Below are 22,749 nucleotides of genomic sequence, written 5' to 3'. Positions count from 1 at the left end.
GACTGCGTGTATACTACAAATAATAGAGGCCCCTGCACTGATCTCTGAAGACATCCAACCTGAATAACACCCTTCAATAACTATCCTCTGCCTTCTCTGGGCAAGCAATTCTGAATCTAAACCATCAAGTCACCGTGGAATCCAATGCATTCTTTTATTCCTAATACATCTACCATAAGGGAACTTGTCCAGTTCTGAATTACTTCATCCCGTCATCTGATCCTGTGAGATCATGCACAGCCACATTGTCCCTGTGACCATTCTCAACTATCCTTCAACACAGAAACAGACCCTCTGGCACTTCTTCTGGCCAGTTCATCAGTCAGAACAAGAAGAACATCTGGAACATCCTTCAGAATTGGTACTGGTTTATTATTGTCACATGTACCAAGTTACAGTGAAATGCTGGTCTTGTGTACTGTTGATACAGATCAAATCATTATACAGTGCTTTGAGATAGACCAGGGGTTCCCAGCCTAGGGCCCACAGACCCCTTGTTTAATGGTAGGGATCCATAGCATAAAAAATGGTTGAGAACCGCTGAGCTCAAGTAAGGTAAACAATAAAATATACAGAGCAAAGTGTAAAAGCCACCGAGAAAGTACTGTGCAGGTAAATGAGAAGGTGGAAGATCAGAACGAGATCAATTGTGAGGCCAAGAGTCCACCTTATTGTACAACAGTTTGATAGCAATGAGACAGAAATTAAAACCATAAGATATAGGAGCAGTAGGCCATCGCCCATCAAGTCTGCTCCGCCATTCAATCATAGGCTGATCCTATTCTTCCGGTCATCCACACTCACCTGCCTTCTCCCTATACCCTTTGATGCCCTGGCTAATCAAGAACAAATTTGTTCTTGAGCCGAGTGGTTCAAGCTTTCGGATTTTTGTATCTTGTGCCTGATGGGACAGGGGAGAAGACAGAATGTCTGGGGTGGATGGATTCTGATCCAATATTTCCCTCGATGAAGCCACCAAGCCTTGATCTCAGTATTGCTTCCCATGCTATGTGCCAGTGAGGTCGGAAATAGGAAGAATATACAGTTTAACATGTGGCTAATGAGTTGGTGTAAGAGATAAGAATTCAGCATTTTAGATCATTCCAGGGAGGTGGGATCTGCACAAAAGAAACAATTTACTCCTGAATTGTAGGGGGAATAATATCCTAGCACAAAGGTTTCTAGCACTGCAGATAGGAACCAGAGTGCCAGAACAGATAGTGGAGACAGATGATGTAAAGAACTTAGACGAAGTCAGGAATCAACTGATGTCCTGTGCTGCATTCTGTATCTTTCAATGTAAAAAGTATCGAAGGAAAGGCAGATGAGTTCAGGGCATGGAATTATAATATTGTAGTCATTAGTGAGATTTAGTTGCAGGAGGGGCAGGACTGACAGCTCAATATTCCAGGCTTCCGTTGTTCTAGACGCGACAAAACAGGAAGGATTAAAGTAGGAGGGGAAGTGTTACAAGTCAGGAAAATATCATGGAAAAGATAGGTCTGGTCAGTGGGTTAAGTTTCTAAATTAGTTAGATAGAGCTCTTATAGATAGCGGGGTCAAGGGATATGGGGAGAGGGCAGGAATGGGGTACTAATTGTGTATGATCAGCCATGATCACAGTGAATGGCGGTGCTGGCTAGAAGGGCTGAATGGCCTACTCCTGCGTCTATTGTCTATTATTGTCTATAAATTGGAGAAAGGCCAGTTATGATGGTACCAGAAAGGATTTAGCAAGTGTGGATTCAGACAAGCTGTTTTCTGGAAAAGGTGTCCTTGGTAAGTGGGAAACCTTCAAAAGTGAAATTTTGCAAGTACAAAGCTTTTATGTGCCTGTCAGAATAAAAGGTGACGATAAAGATTGGTTTTCAAGCAATATTGAGGCCATGGTTAGGAAAAGAAAAGGGGTATAACATGTATAACATGTTAGGCAACAGGGAGGAAATAAGATGCTTGAGGAGTATAAAAAGAGTAAGAAAATACTTAAGAAAGAAATCAGGAGGGCTAAAAGAAGGCATGAGGTTGCTTTGGCAGTCAGGGTGAAGGATAATCCTAAGAGCTTCTGCAGGTATGTTAAGAGCAAAAGGATAGTAAGGGATAAAATTGATCCTCTTGAAGATCAGAGTGGTCAGCTATGTATGGAACAAAAAGAAATGGGAGAGATATTAAATGGGTTTTTTTGCATCTGTATTTACTAAGGAAACTGGAATGGAGTCTATGGAAACAAGGCAAACAAGTAGGGAGATCATGGAACTTGTACAGATTAAAGAGGAGGTGCTTGCTGTCTTGAGGCAAATCAGAGTAGATAAATCCCCAAGACCTGACAGGGTATTCCCTCGGACCTCGAAGGAGACTAATGTTGAAATTGCAGGTACTCTGGCAGAAATATTTAAAATGTCGATATCCACAGGTCAGGTGCTGGAGGATTGGGGGATAGCTCATGTAGTTCTGTTGTTTAAAAAAGGCTCAAAAAGTAAGCCGGGAAATTATAGGCCTGTAAGTTTGACATCGGTAGTAGGTAAATTATTGGAAGGAATACTAAGAGATAGGATCTACAAGTATTTGGATAGACAGGGACTTATTAGAAAAAGTCAGTATGGCTTTGTGCATGGTAGGTCATGTTTAACTAACCTTATTAGAGTTTTTCAAGTAAGTTACAAGAAAGTGGATGAAGAGAAGGCAGTGGATGTTGTATACATGGACTTCAGTAAGGCCTTTGACAAGGTCCCGCATAGGAGGTTAGTTAGGAAGATTCAGTCGCTAGGTATACATAGAGAGGTAGTAAATTGGATTAGACATGGGCTCAATGGAAGAAGCCAGAGAGTGGTAGTGGAAGATTGCTACTCAATGGAGGCCTGTGACTAATGATGTGCCACAGGGATCAGTGCTGGGTCCATTGTTATTTGTCATCTATATCAATGATCTGGATGATAATGTGGCAAATTGGATCAGCAAATTTGCTGATGATACAAAGATTGGAGGTATAGTGGACAGTGAGGAAGGTTTTCAAAGCTTGCAGAGGGATTTGGACCAGTTGGAGGAATGGGCTGAAAAATGGCAGATGGAGTTTAATGCAGACAAGTGTGAGGTATTGCACTTCGGAAGGTCAAACCAAGGTAGAACATACAAGGTAAATGGTAGGACACTGAGGAGTGCAGTAGAACAGAGGGATCTGGGAGTACAGATACATAATTCCCTAAAAGTGGCATCACAAGTAGATAGTGTTGTAAATAGAGTTTTTGGTACATTGGCCTTTATAAATCAAAGTATTGAGTATAAGAGTTGGAATGTAATGGTGAGGTTGTACAAGACATTGGTGAGACCAGATTTAGAGTATTGTGTGCAGTTTTGGTAAACTAATTACAGGAAGGATATTAATAAGGTTGAAAGAGTGCAGAGAAGGTTTACAAGGATGTTGCCGGGACTTGAGAAACTGAGTTACAGAGAAAGGTTGAATAGGTTAGAACTTTATTCCCTGGAGCATAGAAGAATGAGGGGTAATTTGATAGAGGTGTATAAAATTATGATGGGTATAGATAGAGTGAATGGAAGCAGGCTTTTTCCACTGAGGCCAGGGGAGAAAAAAACCAGAGGACATGGGCTAAGGGTGAAGGGGGAAGAGTTTAAAGGGAACATTGGGGGCGCTTCTTCACACAGAGAGTGGTGGGAGTGTGGAGTGAGCTGCCAGATGAAGTGGTGAATGCAGGCTCACTTTTGACATTTAAGAAAAACTTGGACAGGTATATGGATGAGAGGGGTTTGGAGGGATATGGTCCAGGTGCAGGTCAGTGGGACTAGGCAGAAAAATGGTTTGGCACAGACAAGAAGGGCCAAAAGGCCTGTTTCTGTGCTGTAATGTTCTATGGTTCTATGTTTGGCACAACTTCGTGGGCCGAAGGGCCTGTATTCAACGATTTAGATGAAGGCATTGAGAATAACATCAGCAAGTTTGCTGATGATACTAAGCTGGGTGGCAGAGTGACATGTGATGAGGATGTTAGGAGAATTCAGGGTGACTTGGATAGGCTGAGTGAGTGGGCAGATAATGTTTAATGTGAATAAGTGTGAGGTTATCCACTTTGGGAATAAGAACAGGAAGGCAGATTAGTATCTGAACGATGTAGAGTAAGGTAAGGGAGAAATACAAAGAGATCTAGGAGTCTTTGTTCATCAGTCACTAAAGGTGAATGAGCAAGTACAGAAGGCAGTGAAGAAGGCTAATGGAATGTTGGCCTTTATTACAAAGGGAATTGAGTACAAGAGCAAGGAAATCCTTTTGCACTTGTACAGGGCCCCGGTGAGACCACACCTGGAGTATTGTGTACAGTTTTGGTCTCCAGGGTTAAGGAAGGACATCCTGGCTGTAGAGGAAGTGCAGCATAGATTCACAAGGTTAATTCCTGGGATGTCCGGACTGTCTTACGCAGAGAGGTTAGAGAGACTGGGCTTGTACACGCTGGAATTAAGGAGATTGAGAGGGGATCTGATTGCAACATATAAGATTATTAAGGGATTGGACAAGATAGAGGCATGAAATATGTTCCAGATGCTGGGAGAGTCCAGTACCAGAGGGCATGGTTTGAGAATAAGGGGTAGGTCATTTAGGACAGACTTAAGGAAAAACTTCTTCTCCCAGAGAGTTGTGGGGGTCTGGAATGCACTGCCTCGGAAGGCAGTGGAGGCCAATTCTCTGGATGCTTTCAAGAAGGAGCTAGATAGGTATCTTATGGATAGGGGAATCAAGGGATATGGGGACAAGGCAGGAACCAGGTACTGATAGTAGATGATCAGCCATGATCTCAGAATGGTGGTGCAGGCTCGAAGGGCCGAGTGGTCTACTTCTGCACCTATTGTCTATTGTCTATTGTATTGTGCTGTAGGTTTTCTATGCTTCTATGTTTTGTACTCCATCCTGAAGTCCTCCCTTGGTTGCTGTGATACAATACAGAACAGTACAGCGCTTAAAAAGGCCATTCAGCATTTAGCCCATAACATCTATACTGAGCATGATGCCAAATTAAACTAATCCCTTTGGTGTGTACATGATGCTTAAGCCTCCATTCACTGCATGTCCATATACCTAACAAAAGCTTCATAAACGCCACTGCTGTATCTGCCTCCACACCCCTCCACGCACTCGCCACTCTCTGTGAATAAAACCTTGCCCTGCGCATCTTCTCTAAACTTTCCACCTCTCACCTTAAACCTGTGCCTTCTAGTATTCAACAATGTTACCCTGGGAGAAGTTCTGAACTATCTGCCCTATTTAATTTTACACTTATTGGCCACTTTATTAGGTAACTCCTTTAATAAATAAAGTGACCGCTGAGTATATGCTGATAGTCTTCCACTGCTGTAGCCTATCCACTTCAAGGTTCAACATGTTGTGTATTCAGAGATGCTCTTCTACACACCACCGTTGTAATGCATGATTATTAGAGTTTCTGTTGTCTTCCTGTCAGCTTGAATCAGTCTGGCCATTCTCTTCCGACCTCTCTCATTAACAAGGCATTATCGCCCACAGATCTGCCACTCACTGGATCTTTTCTGTTTCTTGCACCATTCCCTGTAAGCTCTAGAGACTGTTGTGTATGAATGAATATCCCAGGAGACAGGCAATTCATGAGATTCTGAAACCAAGCATAGAAACATAGAAAAACTTACAGGACAATACAGATCCTTCGGCCCACAAAGTTGTGCCAAACATGTCCCTACCTTAGAAATTACCTAGGGTTACCCATAGCTCTCTATTTTACTAAGCTCCATGTACCTATCTAAAAGTCTCTTAAAGACCCTATTGTATCTGCCTCCATCACCTTTGCTGGCAGCCCATTCCACGCACTCACCATTCTCTGAGTAAAAAACTTACCCCTGCATCTGGCACCAAGAATCACTCTACAGTCAAAGTCACTGAATCACATTTCTTCCCCATTCTGATGTTTGGGTTGAAGAACAACTGAACCTCTTGACCATGTCTGCACAGTTTTATGCATTACGTTGACGCCACAGAATTGGCTGATGAGGTATTTGCATTAATGAGCAGGTGTACCTGATACAGTGGGCACTGTTCGTATAAGCATAAATCAGGTCTCCCCTCAGCCTCTGATGCTCCAGGGAAAACAACCCAAGTTCATCTAACCTCAGTGGTAGATTTAATGCCAATTTTAAAGTTGAAAAATGAAGAAGTTGGAAGGATGGTACCTATCTTCCTGAGGTCACAGTAAAATGAACGTCTAGCAGTTGAAAATGCACTCAGAGACGCATAACAGCCCATCCCAAGTCCATACTAGCTCACATTACTTTGTGCGATCTCAATGCTCTTTCCGCTGGCTATGGATATTACTTCCCATGGCATGCCTGTGCAAATCACTCTGATTGATTCCATCTCATCACTGAATCCCACTCCTCTCCCACATTCCTACTTGTAACCTTTCCCCTCAGGTTTAAAATCTGTTCCCCGGAGGAGCCTATTTACTCAAGAACAAGCCAAACTGAGTCAACAGCAAGTCACCCACATCCACAGAGTACTTGTCAAAGAGACACACTGCATAGAAACAGGCCCTCTGGCACATCACCTCCCATCTGTACTGTCATTACTAGTACTTACTAATTCTTACTCTGTAGTGCTTTATACATTGCTGACTCAAGTCTGAATGTTGTGGAAGTCTCTTCCCCCAACACCCCCTCAGGCATTTGATCCACTGTAGAAGTGAATTTCATGGGATCACAGATGTCGACAGCACAGAAACAGGCTCGTTGTCCCAACTTGCCTACCTGGCTGACCCACGTGCCTACATTTGCACATATTTATGAATAATTTATGTGAATTTAAGTCTATGCATTTAATATCTGTCATATCATGTACCGTGCTGTTGCTACAAAGAGCTAATTTTCATGGCATTTATATCCTAGGCACAGACGCCCACAATTGCTCCAAACATTTCCTGTCCATGTAACTGTTTCCCAAATGTTCTAATTAGACCATAAGACCTATGAGCAGAATTAGGCCATTTGGTCCATTGAGTCTGCTCTGCCATTCAATCATTGCTGATCCTTTATCCCCCTCCTTTGCCTACCTCATGGCCTTCTCCTCGTAGCCTTTGATGCCATGTCCAATCAAGAACATATCAAGCTCTGTCTTAAATACACCCAATGATCTGGTCTTCACAGCTGCCTGTAGTAATAAATTCCACCACCCACTGGCAAAAAAAAATTTCCACATATCTGTTTTAAATAGACGCCCCTCTATATCTGAGGCTGTGCATTCTTGTCTTAGGCTCCCCCACCAAGGGATACAACCTTTCCACATCTACTCTGCCTAGGCCTTTCAACATTTGAAAGATTTCAAGCTGTTCCCTCCCCCCACCCCCCCATCCTTCTAAATACCAGTGAGTACCCAGTGCTATAAAACGTTCTTCGTATGAAAACCTTTCATTACTGGAATCATTCTTGTGAACCTCCTCTGGACCCTCTCCAATGCCAGCACATCTTTCCTTAGCTGAGGAGCCCAGATCAGTTCACAATGCTCAAGGTGAGATCTCACCAGTGTCCTATAAAGCTTCAGCATCACATCCCTGCTCTTCTGTTCAAAACCTCTTGAGATGAATGCTAACATTGCAATTGCCTTCCTCACTACTGACTCAACCCGCAAGTTAACCATTAGGGTGTTCTGTACAAGGACTCCCAAGTCCCTTTGTATCTCAGATTTTTGGATTTTCTCCCTGTTTAGAAAATAGTCTGCACATTTATTTCTACTACCAAAGTGCATGACCATGCGTTTTCCAACATTGTATTTCATCTGCCATTCTCTTGCCCATTCTCCTCATCTGCCTTACGTCCTTCTGCAGCCTACCTGTTTCCTCAACACTACGTGCCCCTCCACCAATCTTCATATCACCTGCAAACTTCGTAACAAAGCCACCTATTCCACCTTCTAACTCATTGATCTACAGCATATAAAAAGGCGGTTTCAACACCAACCCCTGCTGAACACCACTACTCACTGGCAGCCAACCAGAAAAGGATCCTTTTATTCCCATTCTCTGCCTGCTACCAATCAACCAATGCTCTCACTATACCAGTAACCTCCCTGTAATACTATGGGCTCTTAACTTGGTAAGCAGCCTCATGTGTGGTACCTTGTCAAAGGCCTTCTGAAAGTCCAAATATACAACATCCACTGCATCCCCTTTATCTATCCTACTTGTAATCTCTTCAAGGAATGCCAATAGGTTCATCATGCAGGATTTTCCCTAAAGGAAGTCATGCTGACTTTGTCCTATCTTGTCCTGTGTCACTAAGTACTCTATCACCTCATCCTTAACAATTGACTCTAATATCTTCCTAACCACTGAGATACGGCTAACTGGTCTATAATTTCCTTTCTGCTGTCTTCCTCCTTTCTTAAAGAGTGGAGTAACATTTGCAATGTTCCAGTCCTCTGGTACCATGCCAGAGTCCAATGATTTTTGAAAGATCATTACTAGTACCGCCACAATCTCTACCACTACCTCTTTCAGGACCCTAGGGGGCAGTTCATCTGGTCCAGGTGAATTATGTGAATTATGAATTATGTGAATTAGGTCTTTCAGCTTTTTGAGCACCTTCTCCCTTGTCTTCCTTCACACCCTTCAACATTTGGCGCACTGATGCAAAATATTCATTTAGTTCATCTGCCACGTCCTTGGTCCCCATTATTATTTCTCTGGTCTCATTTTCTAGCAGCTCTATATCCACTCTCATCTCACTTTTATTTTTTACATACTTGAAAAAGCTTGTCCTTGATATTGTTTGCTAGCTTGCTTTCATGTTTCATCTTTTCCATCATAATGATTCTCTCAGTTGCTCTCTGTAGGATTTTAAAAGCTTTCCAGTCCTCTGTCTTCCCATTAATTTTTGCTTTGTATGCCCTCTCTTTTGCTTTTGCATTAGCTTTGACTTCCCTTGTTGGTGATGGTTGTACTATTTTGTACAAAGTAGGAAGGCAATACTTCCTACAAAGTGAAACCCAATAGCATGAATGGCACTACCAGATGAACTCAACACCTTTTGTGCCTGCTTTGAAAGGGAGAATACAACTACAGCTGTGAAGATCACTGCTGTACCTGATGACCCTGTGATCTCTGTCACAGAGGCCAATGTTAGTCTGTCTTTAAAGAGAGTGAACCCTTGTAAGGTGGAAGGCCCCTTGGAGTATCTGGTGAGGCTCTGAAAAACTGTGCCAACCAACTGGCGGGAGTATTCAAGGACATTTTCATCCTCTCACTGCTATGGATGGAAGTTCCCACTTGCTTCAAAAGGGCAACAATTATATCAATGCCTAAGAAGAATAATGTGAGCTGTCTTAATAACTATCGCTCGGTAGCACTCACATCAACAGTGATGAAATGCTTTGGGAGGTTGGTCATGGCTAGAATCAACTCCTGCCTGAGCAAGCACCTGGACCCATTGCAATTTGCCTATCACCACAATAGATTAATGGCAGATGTGATCTCAATGGCTCTCTTCACGGCTTTAGACCTCCTGGACAACACAAACACCAATGTCCGGATGCTGCTCATCGACTATAGCTCAGCATTTAATACCATCATTCCCACAAACCTGATTGAGAAGCTGCAGAACCTGGGCCTCTGTACCTCCCTCTGCAATTGGATCTTCGGCTTCCTAACCAGAAGATCAAAATCTGTGTGGATCGATGATAACATCTCCTCTTTGCTGACGATTAACACTGGTGCACCTCAGGGGTATGTGCATAGCTCACAGCTCTACTGTGCAGCTAGGCATAGCTCAAATACCATCTATAAATTTACTGACGATACAATCATTGTTTGTAGAATCTCAGGCGGTGATGATAGGGCGTACAGGAATGAAATATGCCAACTAGTGGAGTGGTGTCACAGCAACAACCTGGCACTCAACATCAATAAGACAAAAAAGCTGATTGTGGACTTCAGGAAGGGCAAGATGAAGCAACGTATACTAGTCCTCATAAAGGGATCATAAGTGGACGGAGTTAGCAGTTTCAAGTTCCTGGGTGTCAAAATCTCTGAGGATCTAACCTGGTCCCAACATATTGATGCAGTTATAAAGAAGGCAAGACAATGGCTATATTTCATTAGAACACTGAAACATAGAAACATAGAAAACCTACAGCACAATACAGGCCCTTCGGCCCACAAAGTTGTGCCGAACATGTCCCTACCTTAGACATTACTAGGCTTACCTAAAGCCCTCCATTTTACTAAGCTCTATGTACCTATCTGAACGCATCTTAAAAGACCCTTTCGCATCTGCCTCCACCACTGTTGCTGCTCCACGCACTCACCACTCTGTGAGTAAAAAATATACCCTGATATCTCCTCTGTACCTACTCCCCAGCACCTTAAACCTGTGTCCTCTTGAGGCAACCATTTCAGCCCTGGGAAAAAGCCTCTGACTATCCACATGATCAATGCCTCTCATCATCTTGTACACCTCTATCAGGTCACCTCTCATCCTCCTTCATTCCAAGGGGAAAATGCCAAGTTCACTCAACCTATTCTCATAAGGCAAGCTTCTCAATCCAAACAACATCCTTGTAAATCTCCTCTGCACCCTTTCTATGGTTTCTACATCCCTCCTGTAGTGAGGCGACCAGAACTGAGCACAGTACTCCAAGTGGGGTCTGACCAGGGTCCTATATAGCTGCAACATTACCTCTCGGCTCCTAAATTCAATTCCACCATTGATGAAGGCCAAGACACTGTATGCCTTCTTAGCCACAGAGTCAACCTGCACAGCTGCTTTGAGCGTCCTATGGACTCAGACCCCAAGATCCCTCTGATCCTCTACACTGCCAAGAGTCTTACCATTAATAATATATTCTGCCATCATATTTGAACTAACAAAATGAACTACCTCACAGTTATCTGGGGTGAACTCCATCTGCCACTTCTCAGCCCAGTTTTGCATCCTATCAATGTCCCGCTGTAACCTCTGACAGCCCTCCACACTGTCCACCACACCTCCAACCTTTGTATCATCAGCAAACTTACTAAGCCACCCCTCCACTTCCTCATCCAGGTCATTTATAAAAATCACGAAGAGTAGGGGTCCCAGAACAGATCCCTGAGGCACACCTCTTGTCACTCACCTCCATGCAGAATATGACCTGTCTACAACCACTCTTTGCCTTCTGTGGGCAAGCCAGTTCTAGATCCACAAAGCAATGTCCCCTTGGATCCCATGCCACCTTACTTTCTCAATAAGCCTTGCATGGGGTACCTTATCAAATGCCTTGCTGAAATCCATATAAACTACATCTACCGCTCTTCCTTCATCAATGTGTTCAGTCACATCCTCAAAAAATTCAATCAGGCTCGTAAGGCACGACCTGCCCTTGACAAAGCCATGCTGACTACTCCTAATCATATTATACCTCTCCAAAAGTTGATAAATCCTGCCTCTCAGGATCTTCTCCATCACCTTACCAATCACTGAGGTAAGACTCACTGGTCTATAATTTTCTGAGCTATCTCTGCTCCCTTTCTTGAATAAAGGAACAACATCCGCAATCCTCCAATCCTCTGGAACCTCTCCTGTCCCCATTGATGATGCAAAGATCATTGCCAGAGGCTCAGCAATCTCCTCCCTCGCCTCCCACAGTAGCCTGAGGTACATTTCATCCAGTCCCAGCAACTTATCCAACTTGATGCTTTCCAAAAGCTCCAGCACATCCTCTTTCTTAATATCTACCTGCTTAGGCTTTTCAGTCTGCTGCAAGTCATCACTACAATCACAAAGATCCTTTTCCATAGTGAATACTGAAATAAAGTATTCATTAAGTACCTCTGCTATTTCCTCCATTTCCATACACACTTCCCCACTGTCACATTTAATAGGTCCTATTCTTTCACGTCTTAACCTCTTGATCTTCACATACTTGTAGAATGCCTTGGGGTTTTCCTTAATTCTGCCCGCCAAGGCCTTCTCATGGCCCCTTCTGGCTCTCCTAATTTCCTTTGTAAGTTCCTTCTTTTTAGCTTTATAATCTTCTAGATCTCCTAGCTCTCTGAACCTTTTGTAAGCTTTTCTTTTCTTCTTCACTAGATTTATTACAGCCTTTGTGTTCCACAGTTCCTGTACCCTACCATAACTTCCCTGTCTCATTGGAACGTACCTATACAGAACTCTACTCAAATATCCACTGAATATTTGCCACATTTCTTGTCACTTTTCCCTGAGAACATCTGTTTCCAATTTAAGCCTCCAATTTCCTGCCTGATAGCTTCACAATTCCCCTTACTCCCATTAAATACTTTTCTAACTTGTCTGTTCCTATCTCTCTCCAATGCCATTGTAAAGGAGATATAATTACGATCACTATCTCCAAAATGCTCTCCCACTGAGAGATTTGACACCTGACCAGGTTCTTTTCCCAATACCAAATCAAGTACAGCCTCTTCTCTTGTAGACTTATATACATACTGTGTCAAGAAACCTTTCTGAACACATCTAACAAACTCCAACCCAACTAAACCCCTTGCTCTAGGGAGATGCCAATCAATATTCTGGAAATGAATATCTCCCATCACAACAACTCTGTTATTATTATACCTTTCCAGGATCTGTTTCCCAATCTGCTCTTCAATATCCCTGTTACTATTGGGTGACCTATAAAAAACACCCAGTAAAGTTATTGACCCATTCCTATTCCTCCACCCACAGAGACTCTGTAGACAATCCCTCCATGGTGTCCACCTTTACTGCAGCCGTGACACCATCTCTGATCAACAGTGCCACACCCCCACCTCTTTTGCCTCCCTCCCTGTCCTTTCTGAAACATCTAAAACCCGGCACTTGAATTAAACCAATCCTGTCCCTGAGCCATCCAAGTCTCTGTAATGGCCACCATATCATACCTCCAAGTACTGATTCACGCTCTAAGCTCATCCGCTTTGTTCACAACACTCCTTGCGTTAAAATAGATACATCTCAAACCGTCTGTCTGAGCACGTCCATTCTCTATCACCTGCCTATTCTCCCTCTTGCACTGTCTACAAGCTTTCTCTATTTGTGAGCTAACCTCCTCTTCCCCAGTCTCTTCTGTTCCCACCCCCTAATAACTCTAGTTTAAACTAAAGAGCACAGCCACAGGGGTACTCTTTAGTACCCGACTCTTCCCCTTACCCTCCTGTGACCCACTTGTTTGTCTCCCGTGGCCCTGGTATGACCACCTGCCTATAACTCCTTTCTATCACCTCTTGGCTCTCCCTGACCAGACGAAGATCATCGAGCTGAATCTCCAGTTCCCTAACTCGGTCCCTCGGGAGCTGGAGCTCGACACACCTGGTGCAGATATGGCCGTCCGGGAGGCTGGGAGACCCCAGGACCCCCCACATCTGACACCGAGCACAAAAAACTGGCCTCACACACATACCTCCTACCTCGCCTCATCCCGTTACCGCCTAAGCCCCTTGAGTCAAAGCACTATCACTCTGCTACCCTCTCACTCCACTGCCCGCTCCAACACTGACCGATGGATACAGCGGTCTTCTTTTTAAACCTTTCGCGCTCTAGGGGCTGACATCATGCGCCTGCGCAGTCTCACCTCTCTGTAACCCGAGTAGTAAAAAACTCCCTCACTCCGAAAAATCAGCCGTTCACTCGCAGCCTTCTTGCTCCGAATTTAAAAAAAGGAGTTTGAAGAGATTTGGCATGTCAACAAATACATTCAAAAACTTCTATAGATGTACTATGGAGAATATTCTGCAAGGCTGCATCACTGTCTGGTATGGGGCGGGCTACTGCACAGGACCGAAAGATGCTGCAGACAGTTGTAAATTTAGTCAGCTCCATCTTGGGTACTAGTCTACAAAGTACCCAGGACATTTTCAAGGAGCGGAGTCTCAGAAAGGCAGCGTCCATTATTAAGGACCTCCAGCACGCAGGGTATGCCTTTTTCTCACTGTTAATATATAGTATTTGTTTTTGCACAAGTTTTAATCTATTCAATATACTGTAAGTATACTGTAATTGATTTAGTTATTTATTTATTATTATAATTATATTTTGTTGTTTTTCATCTAGATTATGTATTGCTTTGAACTGCTGCTGCTAAGTTAACAAATTTCACGCCACATGCTGGTGATAATAAATCTGATTCTGATTCTGATTTTGCCATTTGAGTATTTCTTTGTTTTTGGAATACTTCCATCCTGCACTTTACTCATTTTTCCCAGAAATTCATGCTATTGCTGTTCTGCTATTATCCCTGCTAGAATCTCCTTCCAACTTACTTTGGCCAACCCCTCTCTCATACCACTGTAATTACCTTTACTCCACTGCAATACTGCTACATCAGACTTTACTTCCCTCCCTATCAAATTTCAAGTTGAACTCAATCATATTGTAATCACTGCCTCCCAAGGGTTCTTTTATCTTAAGGTCCCTAATCGCCTTCGGCTCATTACATAATACACAATCCAGTATAGTTGATCCCTTTGGGGGCTCAATGACAAACTGCTCTAAAAGCCATCTCGAAGGCATTCAACAAGCTTACTCTCTTGAGATCCATTTCCAACCTGATTTGCCCAATCAACCTGCGTGTTAAAAATCTCCCATGACTATCATAACATTGCCTGTTTGGCACACCTTTTCTATTTCCTGTTGCAATCTGTGGTCCACACCCCAACTGCTGTTGGGACGCCTGTATATAACTGCCATCAGGGTCCTTTAACCCTTGCAGTTTCTTAATTCAACCCACAAGGATTCAACATGTTCCAATCCTACGTCATATCTTTCTACTGATTTGATGCCATTCTTTACCAGCAAAGGCACCCCTTCTGCCGATCTTCCTATCCCTCCGATACAACACATAACAGAATCATAACATGATTCTGCATCCCAAATGCACTGATACTCATCTTGCTGGCTGCAAGTATGTCCTATCATCTGCCTGCCCTCCCCGACAGTCTGACTACACACCATCTTTGCTTAATGATCATCTGTCCTTTCCTGAGTCCCTTCACTCCAGTTTCCAGCCCCTGCCAAATTAGGATATTAAGTAATTGTACCCGCCTCTAGCACTTCCTCTGGCAGCTCGCTCCACACGTCCATCACTCCCATCTTGGAAACTTTGCTCTTCACGTTCTTTTTAAATTCTTCCCCAACCATTTTAAACCTCCATCCTCCACTCCTGAGAAGACGACCATGTCTGTGTTTTCCATTTTTGTTGCGTTAAGTTTTATAAACTTCACTGAAGTGACCCCTCAGCCTTAGGGAGAGTTAGCATAACTTTATGCTATGTTATAATTAGCACATGTTTTAATTATGTCTTTTGAGGAAGTGATGAAGATTATTTTGAGCAGTTTTGGGCCTCTTATCTAAGAAAGGATATGCTGACACTGGAGAGGGTTCAAAGGAGGTTCACAAAAATGTTTAAAGACTTATCATATGGCAACCATCTGATGACTCTTGGCCTGCACTCAGTGCAATTCAGAAGAATGGGAGGGGAGGGATCGCATTGAAGGGTCTTGATAGAGTGAACATTGAGAGGATACTTCCTTTGGTGGGGGAGACTAACACAAGTGGACACATCCTCAGAATAAAGGATGTCTATTTAGAATGGAGATGGAAGGAATTTCCTTAGCCAAAGGCAGTGTGTCTGTGGAATTCATTGTCACAGGTGGCTGTGGAGGCCAGGTCATTTGGTGCATTTAAGACAGAGGTTGATAGATTCTTAAATTGACAGGGCATGAAGGGTAACAGCAGGAAGGCAGTAGATTAAGGCTGAGAGGGAAATGGATCAGCCATCATGAAATGGCAGAGCAGAATCGAAGGGCCAAATGGCCTAATTCTACACATATATCTTATGATTGAGGAGGGAGATGTTGTGGATGATTGTTACATGAACTTGAGTAAAGCAGTCAACAAGGTTCCACCTGATAGGCTAAGGCACAGGGGATCCACAGTGACTTGGTAAATTGGATTCAAAATTGGCTTGGTCATAGAAGACAGATGGTAGTAATGTAGGTAATCTACCTGGAGGTCTGTGGCTAGTGGAGTTCCACAGAGATCAATGCTGGGACTTTTCTTGTTTGTGATTTTTACAGGTTATCCACAGGTTATGAACGTATAACTTAAGGACAGCCCGTGCATACAAGTGAGCATTTAGACCAGAACACCATAAAACATTAAAGCAGAATTAACCCATTCAGCCCATCGAGTCTGCTCCGCCACTTCATCATGGCTATTCCCTGATCCTGTTCATATGCCTGCCCTCTAACCATATCCCTTTATGCCCCTACCAATCAGGAATGTATCAACTTCCGCTTTAAATATACCCATGGACTTGGATTCACCACTCCTTGGCTAAAAAAATCCTCCTTAACTCTGTGCTGAAAGGTCACCCCTCAATTTTGAGGCTGTGCCCTCTAGTTCTGGATACCCTCACCAGAGGAAATGCCCTCTCAACATCCATCTTATCTAGTCCTTTAAACATTCAGCAGGTTTCAATGAGATCCCCCTACATTCTTCTAAATTCTAGTGAGTACAGGTCAAAAGCTGCCAAACGCTCCTCATATGTTAACCCTTTCATTCCCAGAGTCATTCTTGTGAATCTCCTCTGAACTTTTTCCAAAGACAATACTTCCTTTCTAAGATAAGGGGCCCAAAACAGTTGACAATACTCCTGAGTGTCATGGTCTGGTCCGAAGTCCGCATTCCGGTTCATGTACCCAGACAGTGGAAAACATCCTGTATTGTCCCGGTACCGAAGAAACCACAACCAAAGGAGTTGAATGACTTCAGACCTGTTGCCTTGACGTCGCACGTGATGAAGACCATGGAGCGGCTGATAATACAGAATCTGAGGCCACAAACCAGGCACGCCCAGGATCCTCTTCAGTTTGCGTATAAGGAGAAGGTGGGAGTGGAGGATGCTATCACGTATTTGCTGCACAAATCACTCTCTCACCTAGAGGGGGTCAGTTGTGCTGTGAGGATTACATTCCTTGACTTCTCTAGTGCCTTTAACACCATCCAGCCCAAGATCTTAAGGCACAAACTAACGGAGATGGGAGTAGACTCTCACATGGTGGATTGGATAGTGGACTACTTGACAGATAGACCTCAGTATGTGCGGTTGGGAGACTGTAGGTCTGACACGGTGGTCAGCAGCACAGGGGCGCCGCAGGGAACCGTACTCTCTCCGGTCCTGTTCACCCTGTACACATCAGACTTCCAATATAACTCGGAGTCCTGCCATGTGCAGAAGTTCGCTGATGACATGGCCATAGTGGGGTGTGTCAGGAATGGACAGGAGGAGGAGTATAGGAAACTGATACAGGACTTTGTGATATGGTGCAACTCAAACTACCTGCGTCTCAATATCACCAAGACCAAGGAGATGGTGGTGGACTTTAGGAGATCTAGGCCTCATATGGAGCCAGTGATCATTAATGGAGAATGTGTGGAGCAGGTTAAGACCTACAAGTATCTGGGAGTACAGTTAGACGAGAAGCTAGACTGGACTGCCAACACAGATGCCTTGTGCAGGAAGGCACAGAGGCGACTGTACTTCCTAAGAAGGTTGGCGTCATTCAATGTCTGTGGTGAGATGCTGAAGATGTTCTATAGGTCAGTTGTGGAGAGCGCCCTCTTCTTTGTGGTGGCGTGTTGGGGAGGAAGCATTAAGAAGAGGGACGCCTCACGTCTTAATAAGCTGGTAAGGAAGGCGGGCTCTGTCGTGGGCAAAGTACTGGAGAGTTTAACATCGGTAGCTGAGCGAAGGGCGCTGAGTAGGCTACGGTCAATTATGGATAACTCTGAACATCCTCTACATAGCACCATCCAGAGACAGAGAAGCAGTTTCAGCGACAGGTTACTATCGATGCAATGCTCCTCAGACAGGATGAAGAGGTCAATACTCCCCAATGCCATTAGGCTTTACAATTCTACCGCCAGGACTTAAGAACTTTTTAAAAGCTATTATTAATGCTTTTGAGATAGTGATTTAGATGCATATCATATTTTTTTTATTTTTTATTACTGAGTTAAGTATTGTATGTAATTAGTTTTGCTACAACAAGTGTATGGGACATTGGAAAAAAGTTGGAATTTCCCCATGGGGATGAATAAAGTATCTATCTATCTATCTATCTATCTATCTATCTATCTATGTTCCGGTCCATGGACTCCGGGTCCTCCGACTGTCCCTTGTTTCGGTTGGACTCAAGCATTTGCACCTGATGCTCATCTTGTTGGCTGGGGATATAAGTGGCTCTGGGATTGAGTGGGGTCCTGGTCCCGTTTGGAGTAGCTGGTGGAAGGTGAGCTCTTTTAGTGAGTTATGGATTTGGCTGTTCTATTGCCTGCTGAGGTTACCAGCTGCCTTGAGTCTTCAAACCACCCCAGACTGAGCTCCCTTCCTGCCCCTTGCCTCTGTCAGGTAAGCCAGGCTGATTGCTGTTACCCTGTGATTGGTTCTGTCCCTCCCTGTTCCTAGCCTCTGTTGGGTTGTGTCCTGTGCCCTGCCCAGGAGGCTGTCTCCAAGAACCCAGGACTCTAGCCTTGAGCTACTCAAGCCTCCAAGCACTCCAAGTCCCCCCTAGGAACCCAAGGTCTCCAGGAACTCAAGATCCCCAAGAACCCAGGACTCTAGCCTTGTAATACCCCAGGATCTCCATGAATGCTGTGAATGCCATGAGCTCCGTGAATGCCATGAGCTCCGTGAATGCCATGAGCTCCGTGAATGCCACAAACTGTGACCTGTCCTGTCCTTTAGTTTTGTCCCACCCTGTTCCTAGTACTTCAGTGTCTGTGTCCTGCATTTGGGTCCTGTCTCAATGCACCCCTGTATGACACTGAGGTCTGATAAAGCTTCAGCATTATCTTGTTGTTTTTATTCCCTTGAAATAAACACCAACATTCCATTTGCCTTTTTTACCACAGACTCAACCTGTGAATTAACCTTCTAGGAGTCTTGCACGAGGACTCCCAAGTCCTTCTGCATCTCTGATGTTTGAATATTCTTCCATTTAGATAATAGTCTGTGCTATTGTTCCTTTTACCAAAATGCATTATCATACATTTCCCAACACTATATTCCATCTGCCACCTAATTGTCCTTTCTTCAAATTTGTCTAAGTCATGCTGTAATCACATTGCTTCCTCAGCACTACCTATCCCTCCACCTACCCTCGTATCAGCTGCAAACATTGACACAAAACCATCAATTCCACTAACTAAATCATTGATAAACAATGTGAAAAGTAGTGGTCTCAATACCAACCCCTGAGGAACAACACTGGCAGCCAAGTAGAAAAGGCCCTTTTTATTTCCACTCACTGCCTCCTGCCTATCAGCCATTGCTCCATCCAAGCCAGTATATTTCTTGCAACACCATCAGATTTTACCTTGTTAGCAGACTTATGTGTGGCACCTTATCAAATACCTTCTGAAAATCTAAGTAAATGACATCCACTTCCTCTCCTTTGTCCACCTTGCTCAAAGAATTCCAACAGATTTGTCAGGCAAGATTTCCTTTACTGAAACCATGTTGTCTTTGTCTTATTTTATAATTAGTTTCCAAGTACCTTGAAACCTTGTCTTTAATAATGGATTCCAACACTTTCCCAACCACTGAGGTTAGCTAACTGGCCTATAATTTCCCCTCTTTTGTATTCCTCCCTTCTGAAAGAGTGAAGTAACATTTGCAGTTTTCCAGTCCTCCGGGACCACACCAGTATCAGGTAATTCTTGAAAGACCATGACCGATGCAGCTGTTATCTCTTCAGCAACCACTTTCAGGACTCTGGGATGTAGACCATCTAGTCCAGGTAATTTACCCACCTTAAGACTTTTCAGTTTTCCAGCACTTTTCCCTTTGTAATAGCAATGGCGTTCACTCCTGCTCCCTGACACTCAGGGGCCTCCGGCATACAGCTAGTGTCTTTCACAGTAAAAACTGAAGCAAAGTACCTATTAAATTCATCTACCATTCTTTGCTCCCATTACTACCACATCAGCGTCATTTTCCTGATCCAATATCAACATTATTCTGCTGGGACTGATTCTTTTTAAGCTGTGTATCAATGCTTTAGATGATGAAATAGATGGCTTTGTTGCCAAATTTGCAGATGATATGAAGATTGGTAGTATTGACGAAACAGTAGGCTGTAGAAAGGCTTAGTAATAGGCATCCATTAGTCTCGAGAGACCATGGATTTGCACCTTGGTAAGTTTCCAGGGCGCAGGCCTGGGCAGGGTTGTATGGGAGACCGGCAGTTGCCCAAGCTGCAAGTCTCCCCTCTCCACGCCGCTGATGTTGTCCAAGAGAATGGTAAGGGCTGATACAGCTTGGCACCAGTGTCGTCGCAGAGCAATGCGTGCTCAAGGACACAACACACTGCCTTAGCTGAGGCTCAAACTAGTGACCTTCAGATCACTAGACCAATGCCTTAACTACTTAGCCATACACCAACACAGAAAGGCTTAGAGAGGTTAGGAAAATGGGCAAGAAAGTGGCAAATGAAATACAATGTTGGAAAATGCACCATCATGCACTTTGGTAGTAGAAACAAATGAGTAGACTATTTTCTAAATGGAGAGAAAGTCCAAGAATCTGAGATGCAAAAGGACTTGTGAGTCCTTGTACAGAACACCCTAAAGGTTAACTTGCAGGTTGAGTCAGTGGTGAGGAAGGTAAATGCAATGTTAGTATTCATCTCAAGAGGTCTTAAATACAACAGCAGAGATGTGATGCTGTGGCTTTATAAGGCATTGGTGAGGCCTCACTTTGAGTAATGTGAACAGTCTTGGGCCCCTCATCTTAGAAAAGATGTCCTGGCATTGGAGAGGGTCCAGAGAAGGTTTACAAGGATGATTCTAGGAATGAAAGGGTTAGCATACGAGGAAACTTTGCTGGTTCTGGGTCTGTACTTGATGGAATATATAAGGATAAGGTGGGGGGGGGGGGAATCTCATTGAAACCTTTCAAATATTGAAAGTCCTAGACAGAGGATGTTTCCAATGGTGGGGGAAGTCCAGACCGAGAGGGCACAGCCTCAAGATAGAAGGACGTCCATTTAAAACAGAGATGTGGAGAAATTTCTTTAGCCAGAAGGTGGTGAATTTGTGGAATGTATTACCACAGGCAGCTGTGCAGGCCAGTTCATTCAGTGTATTTAAGGTAGAGGGTGATAGGTTCTTGATTGGCCATGGCATCAAAGGTTATGGGGAGAAGGCTGATCAATGGGGTTGAAGAGGAGGATAAAGGATCAGACATGATTGAATGGCAGAGCAGACCTGAATGGCCAAATGGCCTAATTCTGCTCCTATGTCTTTTGATCTTATGTTATAATCACTGTCTCCTAAAGGTTCTGTTATGTTAAGTTTTCTAATCAGATCTGGGTTATTACACAATACCTAATCCAAGAAAGCCTTTCCCAAGTAGTGAAAGCACAAGCTCCTCTAAAAAGCCATCTCATAGGCATTCAACAAATTCCCTCTCATGCGATCTGACACCAACCTGATTTCCCCAATCCACTTCCATATTGAAGACCCCCCATTACAATCATGTCATTACCCTTATTACATGCCCTTTCCAGCTCCCTTTGCAATCTCAACCCGTCATCTTGGCTACTATTTGGAGGCTTATGTATAACTCCTATAATGTTTTTTCACCCTTGCAGTTTCTTAACTCCACCCACAAAGATTTGAAATTCTCTGACCCTATGTCACCTCATTCTAAAGATGTAATTTCATCCCTTATCAACACAGTCACACCACCTCTTATGCCTGCCTGCCTGTCCTTTCAATACAAGGTATATCCTTTGATGTTAAACTCCCAACTATGGCCCTCTTTCAGCTATGACTCAGTGAAGCCCACAACATCAAACTGGTTCAGAACACAAGCACCACATTCATCCAGGACAATGCCCAACAACTGAGTAGGGTTTATACTATCACGTATTTGCTGCACAAATCACTCTCTCACCTAGATGGGGTCAGTTGTGCTGTGAGGATTACATTCCTTGACTTCTCTAGTGCCTTTAACACCATCCAGCCCAAGATCTTAAGGCACAAACTAACGGAGATGGGAGTAGACTCTCACATGGTGAATTGGATAGTGGACTACATGACAGATAGACCTCAGTATGTGCGGTTGGGAGACTGTAGGTCTGACACGGTGGTCAGCAGCACAGGAGTGCCGCAGGGAACCGTACTCTCTCCGGTCCTGTTCACCCTGTACACATCAGACTTCCAATATAACTCGGAGTCCTGCCATGTGCAGAAGTTCGCTGATGACACGGCCATAGTGGGGTGTGTTAGGAATGGACAGAAGGAGGAGTATAGGAAACTGATACAGGACTTTGTGATATGGTGCAACTCAAACTACCTGCGTCTCAATATCACCAAGACCAAGGAGATGGTGGTGGACTTTAGCAGATCTAGGCCTCATATGGAGCCAGTGATCATTAATGGAGAATGTGTGGAGCAGGTTAAGACCTACAAGTATCTGGGAGTACAGTTAGATGAGAAGCTAGACTGGACTGCCAACACAGATGCCTTGTGCAGGAAGGCACAGAGTCGACTGTACTTCCTTAGAAGGTTGGCGTCATTCAATGTCTGTAGTGAGATGCTGAAGATGTTCTATAGGTCAGTTGTGGAGAGCGCCCTCTTCTTTGTGGTGGCGTGTTGGGGAGGAAGCATTAAGAAGAGGGACGCCTCGCGTCTTAATAAGCTGGTAAGGAAGGCGGGCTCTGTCGT

General features: G+C 43.9%; 1 protein-coding gene across 2 annotated transcripts in view; it reads right to left on the bottom strand.

Moving 5' to 3' along the window:
* LOC140732481 (IQ motif and ankyrin repeat domain-containing protein 1-like) overlaps nt 1-22,749 on the bottom strand; it is a 151,976-nt gene that overhangs the window by 93,992 nt on the left and 35,235 nt on the right. The window lies entirely within an intron of this gene.

The sequence above is a fragment of the Hemitrygon akajei genome, chromosome 8 (assembly GCF_048418815.1).
Source record: "Hemitrygon akajei chromosome 8, sHemAka1.3, whole genome shotgun sequence".
In the NCBI taxonomy this organism is placed as follows: domain Eukaryota; kingdom Metazoa; phylum Chordata; class Chondrichthyes; order Myliobatiformes; family Dasyatidae; genus Hemitrygon; species Hemitrygon akajei.
Note: the sequence above shows the minus strand (reverse complement) of the source record. Positions and strands in the feature narration are given on the sequence as shown.